We start from the raw sequence: 11,462 nt of genomic DNA, 5'->3' as shown, positions 1-11,462 counted from the left end.
ACTCAGCAGCACCTGCTATGTTTCACAGCTGTAAAGCTGGGTCTCATTAGTTTGCTCTGGCCCTTGCTCTGGCCCCTTAAAGACATACACATGGAGTGGAACAATGATGAACCTTTACATTTAAAGAAACCATTCAACATTTCCCCTGTGGTTCATCATTGTGGAACAAAAACAAAAAGCATACTTTGTACATGTTTTTCATGTGTAACCTTTGGAAGTGCTTTTGTAAAAATGTCCGGAATTTGATTGTCACCTGGAACATGTTTAAATACAACCATTTCATCAGCAATTAGTTTCTTTACAAACTCTAAACGTAATCTTAAGACTCTAGTGCGCTGCGTATTGGTCTCTGAACACAGGATAGTAAGTCCACTCTGTGAATCAAGGCAAACTTTTACTGGTAGTGTTACTTGCATCTGAAGGTCTGCAAATACTTGCAGATACCATTCTACATCACAAGTGGCCTGAACGCATGCACATAATTCACTCTCTGTTGTGGAGAGACAAATAACGGTTTGTGTCTGGGACTTCCATTCAAATGGACAACCGTTGTAATAAAACACCATACCATACACACCCCTGCAATTATTTTGTTCCACTGCATGAGATGCATCGCAGAAAATTTCAAAACCTTTGTCAATACATGTTGTAAACTGCAACCTATAATGTTTGGTATGTTTAAGGTACATTACCACTCTCTTAAGAGCAGAGAAACATTGCGTAGTGGGCTTTTCCACAAATTTTGCAAGAAAGTAAAAAGCATAAGTTATATCTGGTCTTGAGATTCTTTGAATGAAATTTAGCTTGCCTATAGCAGAACGATACAAAGTTTTGTTAGGAAATGGCTTATCTTCACCTGTAAAGGTGAAACCACACACCATAGGTGTTTCCTTCCCATTTGCATTTTCTAAACGTAGTATTTCAACTAGATCATCAATTTTTGCAGTTTGATGAACCAGAAAAGATCCATTTTTGCCTTTCTCAATTTGCATGGATAAGTAATTTTTAGCTATGCCTAATTCCACCACATCAAATTTCTTCTGTAACTGTGAAACTACCTGTTCATATTCCTGTTTAGTTTTTGTAGAAATTAACACGTCATCTACATACACACATATTTTTGTTACAGAGTTTGCCCTTTCCTTTATAAACACACAATTGTCTGCCTTTCCTTGTGAAAAACCAATATCTAGCAATTCTTTTGCTAAAGTTTGGTGCCAATTCCTTCCACTTTGGTGCAGACCATAAAGGGATTTATTTAATTTGCATACCAAACCTTCAGCAGCGTCTATGCCTTCAGGGACACGCATAAAAATTTGTTCTTTTAAATCTGCAAACAAATATGCAGTTTTTATATCTAGATGATAAACAGAATGTCCACGTTGTGATGCATCTTTTAACAAAAGCTTAACTGTTTCATATTTTACACTGCGGAGGGAAGCCGCGCTGCCATGGCCGGAGAGCGCTGACTTTTTCCTGTGAATTGGACTCTAAAACTACAACCCGTGAGTAGAATGGAATTGGATTTGGAAAAAGTTTAACTTTGAATTAGGCACGATCGGGGAAGACGTAAGCAGGAAGTCCGTCTCCCCGTCCTGTAAACAATCTGAAGCAAGGACCTATTAACTAAGGTCGAGAGAAATTTCTTCTCATTTATTGGGTTAAAGTTATTAATTTCACGACATGGCATGATAAGAATTTTACCGGAGGATAAGAGCTAATTTTGGGAGCTGAAGTTTTCCCTCCCCCCAGACCCGGGAGTGATCTGCGAGAAAGCCTGGTGAAAAGGTATTGAAGATCTTGACAGCTGTCAAATTAGCTGTCAAGACGGAAAAAGAGAACTTTGTTTCTGCTGTTTCTGCTGGCTGTATTTGCTACAATTTGATTATATTCTGTGGAAAATAAGGAGAACTGATACAAATTAACTTGACTTTTGGATTTGAACTGGAAGGAATACTAAGTAACCAAAATCCCTCTAGAGGGGGCTTTGGGACACTACAAGAATGGCTGAAGGAGGAAGTATTCAAGCTAAACTGGACAAAAATTTTGTTCTCTTGGGAAAGATACAAGGCCAAATGGATGTTTTGGCTACAAATACTGAAATTCTGGACTTAACAGTAAACAAACCTATTGAATTGGATAAGGATCTGACGCAGGAAGCCTACGCAGCTGGTAAAGAAGAGAAACTAGAGAGCTTGGAGAATGTGGAGAAAGAGATACACGCTGTCTCCGAGGATAAGGAAGGAGGAGTTGTAATGCTACAGGAAACAGAGGAGGACCAGAGGCCTAACAAATTGGCTATAAAGGGCAATAAGAACTTGATGGTGAAAATTGGGTTTAATCTCGAGACTGAAAGATGGGGGGATCTCCTTATGAGGAGATGTAAAGACCTAAGGATTACAAATTTGATTAAAGTGGAAATTGGAGCTTTGGAGACATTTGGACTTGAAAGAAGTAAGAAATGAGATCTTGGCTCCACTCCTAAGTATGGAGCTCTGGCTGGAAGAAACATGGACCCCATCGGGCTTGAACTTCTCGGAGAGATGGCGTTTAATATCAAAGACTATCAAAAAAACTGGCAGAGAGGAATTGAGAGAGATTTAAGGGCCTCGGATGTGAGGTCTCCAGGCTGATAGTAAACCGATTGTTATGGGTTGGGGATTGAAACCGGGAAAAGGGGGGATGGAGTTTGGGAATCCAAAGGCTATACAATTATAACTTGTTTTTGTTTTTTTTGTTTTGTTTTGCCTTTTGTATGAAAAGTGGGGAAATCGTGGAAGGGAAATTAGGCCGACTTTAGAAATAAGGTGTAAAGAATAAGAAAGAAAGAAAGATTAATTAATAATTAAGACATATGTATTGATGTATAAATATTGCTGTTTAGAAGGTAAGAAAAGAAGAACAAAAGAAAAAGAAAAAGAGGAACTAAATATAAGGAGGTTAATAAGAACTAGATATACAAGATATTGAACTAGAATACACAATATGTGTGGGGAAGTCAGGGAAATAAGTTTTAGAAAATAAGGGTTGTGATGAAAATTGGTGTGTGTTTTGTAGTGTCTGTTTGTTTATTTTTTGTTCTTTGTATGTTTGTCTCTTTGTCTTTATGTGTATTTTAAAATTTTCAATAAATATTTCATAAAAAATAAAATAAAATACATATTAAGAAGTAAACTACAACCATCAAATACAGTAAGGCTAAAATGTTTTCCTCTCCTAGCCTTCCTCATAGGAAAATCTTCATCAAAATTTGTTTGTCTAAGTTTGTCACTTTCAGTGTACAGAATGCTCAGTGCGGACAACCTTTCTTGAGACATTGTGGCCCTTAATTCATTTTTAATTCTTTTGAGTCTTGAAAAAAATCCTCTCTCCTGAGCAGCTAGTGACCATAGGGCTAAGAAATAACTGCAAGATTGCTTCCACATTAGGAAAGGACATCTGGTGTTTTCCCTTGTATATAATTTTATAAAGATGAGACAGAGACTTCTCTGCTGTTTACAATCCAGGGGTATATAAGATTTCTGAAATAAAGTTTCCTGCAATGCAGGAATCAGAACACAATCCTTTGCAGCCCTTTCAACTCTGCAGTTCTGTAATTCTGTGCAATATATATATATATATATATATATATATATATATATATATATATATATATCCCTCACTATCTGCGAGGAACTTAAATCTTCCCCTTACTTTCTCACTATAAAGATCCACCTTCCAAAGACCAAAAGCCCATGGTTGATAACTACAGTATATCTGCCTCCAGCAATTAATGATTCCGACCGTAATGAAAGGTGGTCTGAACTTTCGTCTTGGCTTCATGACCTTCAAACAACTAACCCAGGACTTCCTCAAATCCTCTTAGGTGACTTTAATGCAAGAATAGGTCCCAACGACGATGCTATATTATCTTCCGCAGCACTTCTGGACAATCCCCTGCAGCACCCCTGGGGATATAGATGCTCTCTTGATCCCATAACAAATGCGTCGGGGAGGCTGATGGCCCAATTGGCCATCGAAAACGATCTTTGCATCGCAAATGGCAACGTCACTCCCTTGTCCTCGCAGCAGTTAACGTGCATCTCTTCCCGGGGGACCAGTGTTGTCGACTACATTCTATTGACGCCGGAGCTATTCTCAATTTCTACAAAAATGGAAGTGGCTGAATATTTTGTTGGTGACCACCTTCCATTGACTTTAATGTTAAGCCTAATAGAGCCATTCTCAGTCCCCTCGAACTATAGTTCCACCGTACAAAGCTACCCTGTATATAAAACAAAGAAATGGACAAGCCTCAGCTCCTCTCTTGCCCTGGACATACAAAAATCACTTGATATGCCTACAGTTCTTTCTGACTCAATTCCGCCCGCTGACCAATACCGGAAATTAATTGATGCTTTTTCAACAACTTACATAACCATTACCTCGCCTACCCACCAACGCTTCTTCTCCGAATCACCCTGGTTTGACAAGGAATGTAAAGTCCTAAGAAGGCGAATTAGGAAAATGGTCAGAATCATCAAATTTTCCAACGACCCCCAAACCCGTGCAGAGCTTCTAGTTACTAAAAGGACATACAGAAACATGATTCATTGCAAGAAACAGCAACACATCCTTGAGGCTTGGTCCACTCTTCGTTCAGCTGTAGAGAGGCATGACTCCCGCTCCTTTTGGCGCTTAGTTAGGCCTTCGGCACCACCCAATTCAGCTATCCTGATTTCCGCTGACGAATGGATCGCTTATTATTCGGCCAGTTTCGCTTCTCCAAATAATCTTACAGATCACCTTCAATCCCCGTCGGACCTCTGTTCCCGTTCTCCTAGCTCCACCTCCTCAGTAAATTTTACCTCAACCCGCATCTTCAACATCATAATGTCCATGCGTAGGAATAAGGCCCCCGGCCCAGACATGGTCCCGTTGGACCTTTTCCTGACTGATCCTCTTTGGTGGAGTGAACAGCTGACTTCTGTATTCACCGCTATCTCCTCCGCCTTAGACATCCCCGACTCCTGGAGAGAAGCTACAATAGTCCCGATTTTCAAAGGCGGCCAGCCAAACATCCCTAGGAACTATCGCCCCATCAGCTTACTATCTATTCCGGGGAAAATATTTGCCGCTGTCTTACTGGAAGAAATTCTTTCATGGGTCCATGAGAGAAACATTCTACCGCCAGAACAGATTGGCTTCCGGAAGTCAGCATCAACCATGGACCACTGTCTAACTCTTTATCACCTTGCCAGTAAATACACTGCACCAAGGCAAGGCCACCTGTTTGCCGCTTTCATGGACCTGGAGGCCGCCTTTGATTCCATTCCTAGACAGAGATTATGGTCCAAACTTGCCCATTTGGGAATTGATCCACACCTCCTTTCCCTAATTATTTCCCTTTATTCAAACACCACAGCTCGCGTTCGAATTGGTCCCAACGGCTACCTTACCACCCCATTCCCAACGGCCAGGGGCGTCCGACAAGGTTGTCTCTTGGCCCCTTTACTGTTTAATCTTTATCTTCATGACGCCCTTTCCCCTTTGAAGCTAGCAACTAAGTACCCTCCTCACTTAGCAGGTCACCCCGTTGCTTCCCTTTTCTATGCGGATGATGCCGTCATCTTATCCAGAACAGCTGCGGACCTAGCAAATGCAGTTAATGCATTTATCGCCTATTGTAAGGTGGAAGCTCTTAATATTAATTATAAAAAATCGAAAGTTCTCCACTTCACTCGTTCCCGCAAACTCAAGCTGGAGCCGCTTAAGATCACAGGTGGCTACTTAGAAAAGGTAAAAGCCTTTAAATATCTAGGCTTAATATTTACTTATAATCTCTCCTGGACCACCCATCTACAATCTGCCTCTCTTGCTGCAACTACAACCTCTAATGCCATTGTCCGATTTTATCACCAGAAGGGCGGCAAACACCTTCCAGCAGCAATTCAAATGTTTAATGCCAAAGTTGTCCCTAAACTATTATATGGCTGCGAAGTATGGACTACAGCAATATCAGGTAACTTGGATCGCCCACTTCATATGTTTCTGAGATCTCTTTCCGGCGTCCCAAGATGTGTCTCAGGTGCAGCCTTACGTCTTGAGTTCGCCCAGCCCTCAATTGTAAAACGAGCATGGAGTCGAGCCATTTCCTACAGCTCCCACCTACTACCATCGGATGCTCGAATTAGAGGTGGTTTCTCCAATCTGATCCTAAGAGATACTCATAATTCTCCTTGGAAAACTACAATTAATCTCAAATTCCGCTCTCTTCTCAATTTGAACCGCAAAACTGTTTTTAATTTAGAGTGTATAAGCCCGGCAGCCCTACCTCTAATCAAAAAGAAGCTGCAGCAACTTGACTTCTCTAACACAGCTTCCCATGCAAGAGGGCCGTGTTCAGGCTTAGCCCTAGCTATTCCTCCCCCTGAAGGGATCCCTCTATACTGCTTCACAATTTCTTCGGAGGCTAAACGAAGGGCCTTTACCTGTGCCCGTCTCAACTGTTTTCCTACAGCAGTTCTGTCGGGTCGTTACTCCAGAGTTCCCAGCGCAAATAGAACATGCTCCTGCAATGACACGGTTCTGGAGACTATGGAACATGTAATGCTCTTCTGTCCCAACTGGACAGATGAAAGATCTCGGTTCCTAACTCCTCTCGTGAACAAGCTTCATCTCCCAATCCAGCCTTGGATAGTGTCCCTTCTTCTGCAGGATTCTGACCGTTGGATTACCGAGATGACAGCTAATTTCCTGCTTAGTGTGATGAAGAGGAAAGCGGCACCAACTCCTTCCTCAATACCACAGATGTAGTCGATACGCCACACAATCGAACCTGTTTTTTGTATTCTCTGTCACTCAATGTTTTAAATCTCCCGTTACCTTTGTTATCCCCATTTTCTCAAAGTATTCGCCCAGAACGGCATACACTTTTATCTCCCCACCCACATTTTATGTTGTTATTTCTATGTATATTATGCTATGGCCGCATGGCTAATGCAATAAAATCATTACTATATAAGGTTATTTTTTATCTGTTGAATTTGCAAATAAACTTTTTTTTTTAATGAAACAAAATTGTGTGACCAGAGGCCTGCCTTTTTCTTTTAGCTAGTGATTGAAACTCCACAACTTAAAGCCTTTGAAAAGCACAGCAGCTTGAGGCAGCTGTAGTTCTGAATCACAGTTTCTTGGATTCACGGGTGGGGAGGGTTGTTCTTGCATTCAGGTCCTGCAATGGGCTTCCCATTAAAGGGATAGCTCCCATTCACACCATACCTTTAAAGCACTATTACAAAGTTGGAAGCGACCCCAGGGAATCTCAGCTAAAGCATCCATGACAGAACTCTTTAGTTCAGACTCCTTTACTTCACATTGCTTTAAACAAATGTGCAGGAATCAATGTAGGCTTATATGGTTTCTCCTGGAGGACATAGGACCTTACTACGGTGGTACCTCAGGTTCAATACTTAATTCGTTCCGGAGGTCCATTCTTAACCTGAAACTGTTCTTAACTTGAAGCACCATTTTAGCTAATGGGGCCTCCCGCTGCTGCCGCTGCGCTACCATTTCTACCATTTCTTTGCCTCATCCTGGGGCAAAGTTCTTAACCCCAGGTAATATTTCTGGGTTAGCAGAGTCTGTAACCTGAAGCGTATGTAACCTGAAGCGTGTGTAACCTGAGGTACCACTGTACTTCTTTAAAAGTGAAAGCTGCTGCTGCTGCTTTGGTGAGCACTCATAGTTGAGTAAAAATAAAAAAAATTCCTTCCAGTAGCACCTTAAAGACCAACTAAGTTAGTTCTTGGTATGAGCTTTCGTGTGCATGCACACTTCTTTAGATACACAGATAGTTGAGTAAGATTGTCTTCCATAAACACGGTTCTAACAGTGGGCCTGTAAGTGACTGTGGAGGCCAATTCTGGGTCCACACGTCCTTCCACAGTGGGGACATAGGTTTCCGGGCGGGAGTTGATCATGGTGAGGGTTTGCCAAGCGTGCCTTCCTCTTGGCACGTTTCCCCCTTTCGTCCTGAGTTCGAGCATCTTCAAAGTCCAGGTACCTTTGGTAAAGGCTGTTCTCCAACTGGAGCGCTCGAAGGCCAGTATTTCACAATTGTTGGTGTTTATACTACATTTTTTTAAAGATTTGCCTTGAGACAGTCTTTACACCTCTAGTTTCCGGGTCACCTTCAAAGGTAGCCCCACATAGAGCACATTGCAGTAGTCCAAGCGGGAGATAACCAGAGCATGCACCACTCTGGTGAGACGGTCCATAGGCTAGATTCTCTTGCAACACATTCTCTTGCCCTTCAGAAGAGAAGGACATCCCTTCCTTCTCTATCCCTTCCCCTTTGAGCTTCCTTATCTCCTGGAAACCTTGCCCTTGGTCTTCAGGATTGCCTGTTACCGACACTCCTATCTCTCAGTTGCTGGATCAAAACCATTTTAAATGTAATCACTCTATTTTGGGGTTGTTATTATATTTACTGCATTTGTCAGACACTTTTTCTCAGTGGAAAAAAAAAGTCTCAAAGCGACCTAACCAGATAAACTAAAACAGATAAAACCAGATAATTAAAAACACCTAAAATGCTCATCCGGCAACATCCATGCTTTTTCTTGTATTTATTTTGTTGTTGTTTAGTCATTTAGTTGTGTCCGACTCTTCGTGACCCCATGGACCAGAGCAAACCAGGCACTCCTATCTTCCACTGCCTCCCGCAGTTTGGTCAGACTCATGTTTGTAGCTTCGAGAACACCGTCCAACCATCTCATTCTCTGTCGCCCCCTTCTCCTTGTGCCCTCCATCTTTCCCAACATCAGGGTCTTTTCCAGGGAGTCTTCTCTTCTCATGAGGTGGCCAAAGTACTGGAGCCTCCGCTTCAGGATCTGTCCTTCCAGTGAGCACTCAGGGCTGATTTCCTTAAGAATGGATAGGTTTGATCTTCTTGCAGTCCATGGGACTCTCAAGAGTCTCCTCCAGCACCATAATTCAAAAGCATCAATTCTTTGGCGATCAGCCTTCTTTATGGATCTTGTATTTATAGTTTGCTTTTATTTTTATTTTATCCCAGAACTGCCCTGAGATCTTTTGATGAGAGATGGCATATAAATCTAATTGAAAAATATAAAAAATAAAATTGGTTACAAAAAATCCTACCCCACCTGATTAAAAGATGAGCAGTACCATAGAAGGCACTGGCTTGGGGGGGGAAAGTCCTTTGGTGCCTAAAATACTTTCATCACATGATGAAAGGTTAGCTACTAGAGATAAAGCTATCAGTTAATCAGTTAATTTAGAAGAAGAGAGGCCCTGGGCTACTCCACTTGTGAGGCCCCTCCCTACCCTCACAGCTAGAAGAAAATGAAAGAGTGTTATAAACAGAACTGAGTGTAGACAAGGATGCTGAAGGGTATTTAAAATTCTGCAATTCTCAATTTCTCCTCCAAAGGACATAAGATGTTATTGTTAAACACCATGGTGATTTTAAAATAATGCATAAAACTAACACTGAAAAACTTTTGCAGTAACTGAACTTCGTACACCTTTTGTGGAAGAAGCATTATTTTTTAGGAAAATGAAGTTGTAATGTTATTCTTTTTTTAAAAACACACACATTGAGTTTACAAATTATATTGCCTGGGAAGTGTAAATAATATGATCATGATTACCTGACAGTGTGGCACTTCTAGAATTTACTTTATGTTGTCATTAAAAAGTCAGTTTTAAAATACATATTAAGAAGTAAACTGCAACCATCAAATACAGTAAGGCTAAAATGTTTTCCCCTCCTAGCCTTCCTCATAGGAAAATTATCCAAAACTTCATCAAAATTTGTTTGTCACTTTCAATGTACAGAATGCTCAGTGTGGACAACCTTTCTTGAGACATTGTGGCCCTTAATTCATTTTTAATTCTTTTGAGTCTTGAAAAAATCCTCTCTCCTGAGCAGGGCTAAGAAATAGCTGCAAGACTGTTTCCACATTAGGAAAGGACATCTGATGTTTTTCCTTGTATATAATTTGATAAAGGTTTATATGAAACAGAGAGTGCTCTGCTGTAAGCCTATGGCTTTGTCTCACATACAGGTGAATGTGCAAAAGTTCATCAATAGGTTTCAGGTCAATATCTTCTGGGTATGCTTCCATCAACAGTTCAACACCTTGCTGAATTTCTTGCTTAGTTGTTGTCAAATTATCAAGAATGGCAAACAATTGTGCAACATCACTGCACACAGTACTTCTTTTTAAATTGGCTTCAAGTGCATCTAATATAGAAATAAAGGATTTTATCCTAAACCTATCACTTGTAGAAAGTGCATCTAAGGCATCAGGTCCACTCCTGCCATTTCTTTGCCATTCCCTCCCTCTTTGTCTTCATGTTTTGTAGTTGACATTTGGCAAGGTGGCTTTTGCTTGTTTCTCAAGCTCATCAAAATCACCTCTAATTTTCCTTTAAAAATCCAGAAGTGACTTGTACAAACTTGCACAAGAACTCGGTAACAGGTCTGATTTTCGAAGGGCTTTGCTGACCTTGTGCAAATGACCTAGCGCACAGGTCCAAAAATGCAGCATAAACACAAATCCCAGTTCTTCCATTTTCTGCAAAAGATTGTTAGCTTAGAGCCTGGTCTCTCCCTTCCCATTAACGTCAGAGTCAGGATGAGGTCCAGTTACCAACCTGCAGCCTGGCCTCCTGCCTTCTACAGGTAGTTCTGGACAGTCAACAGTGCAAAGGCTCATTGTCCCGGGTTTTGAGGGAGGAGAGGACAAAACTGATTTCCAATAAGTGCCCCCCCCTTTATTTCCATTGCAAGTCCTTGAGTCTGTACCCTGAATAGTGACACCAGGGACCAACCCCTACACAGTCTCATCAGAGCTGGCCTTAAGGCAATTGGAGCAATTGGGCCAAATTGCGCCCTGCGGGCCGCACCAGGGCAATCTAGATGGATTTTATTTATATCTCTAAGATTCCAAGTTGGGCCCCAGAGCTTCAAATTGGGCCCCACTGGCTAGCCCTGAGTTTCATAGCTGCTGGGCCCGAGTTGCCCTGCCCTTGCATGATGTCTTGGGTTTGCAATTTTGGGAGAGGAGAGACTGAGGCGAGGGAACCTCCTGAAGGCCCTCGGAGCTGGACCTCAGTGTCCAGACTGAATGATGGGGGTGGAGATGCTCCTTCAGGTATACAGGACTGTGGCAGTGTAAGGCAGCTTCCTGCCTTCCTAAAAAATGTGTTCAACAGACAGGGGGCCACCACTGAGGAAGTCGGTTCTCATGTGGTTGTCTTCATCATCTCCCTCAATTGAGACACATACTGTAGGACCTCTGGTGTAGGCCACAAGGTCTGGGCTGGCACTGTCCTTTGTCTTAGTGACATAAGAACAAACTTTTTTATAAAGAAACAAAATAAAAAAAATTCCTTCCAGTAGCACCTTAGAGACCAACTAAGTTTGTTATTGGTATGCGCTTTCGTGTGCA

The sequence above is a fragment of the Podarcis bocagei genome (genome assembly GCF_964188305.1).
Source record: "Podarcis bocagei genome assembly, chromosome: 2".
Lineage (NCBI taxonomy): Eukaryota > Metazoa > Chordata > Lepidosauria > Squamata > Lacertidae > Podarcis > Podarcis bocagei.
This window is presented reverse-complemented; position numbering follows the sequence as displayed.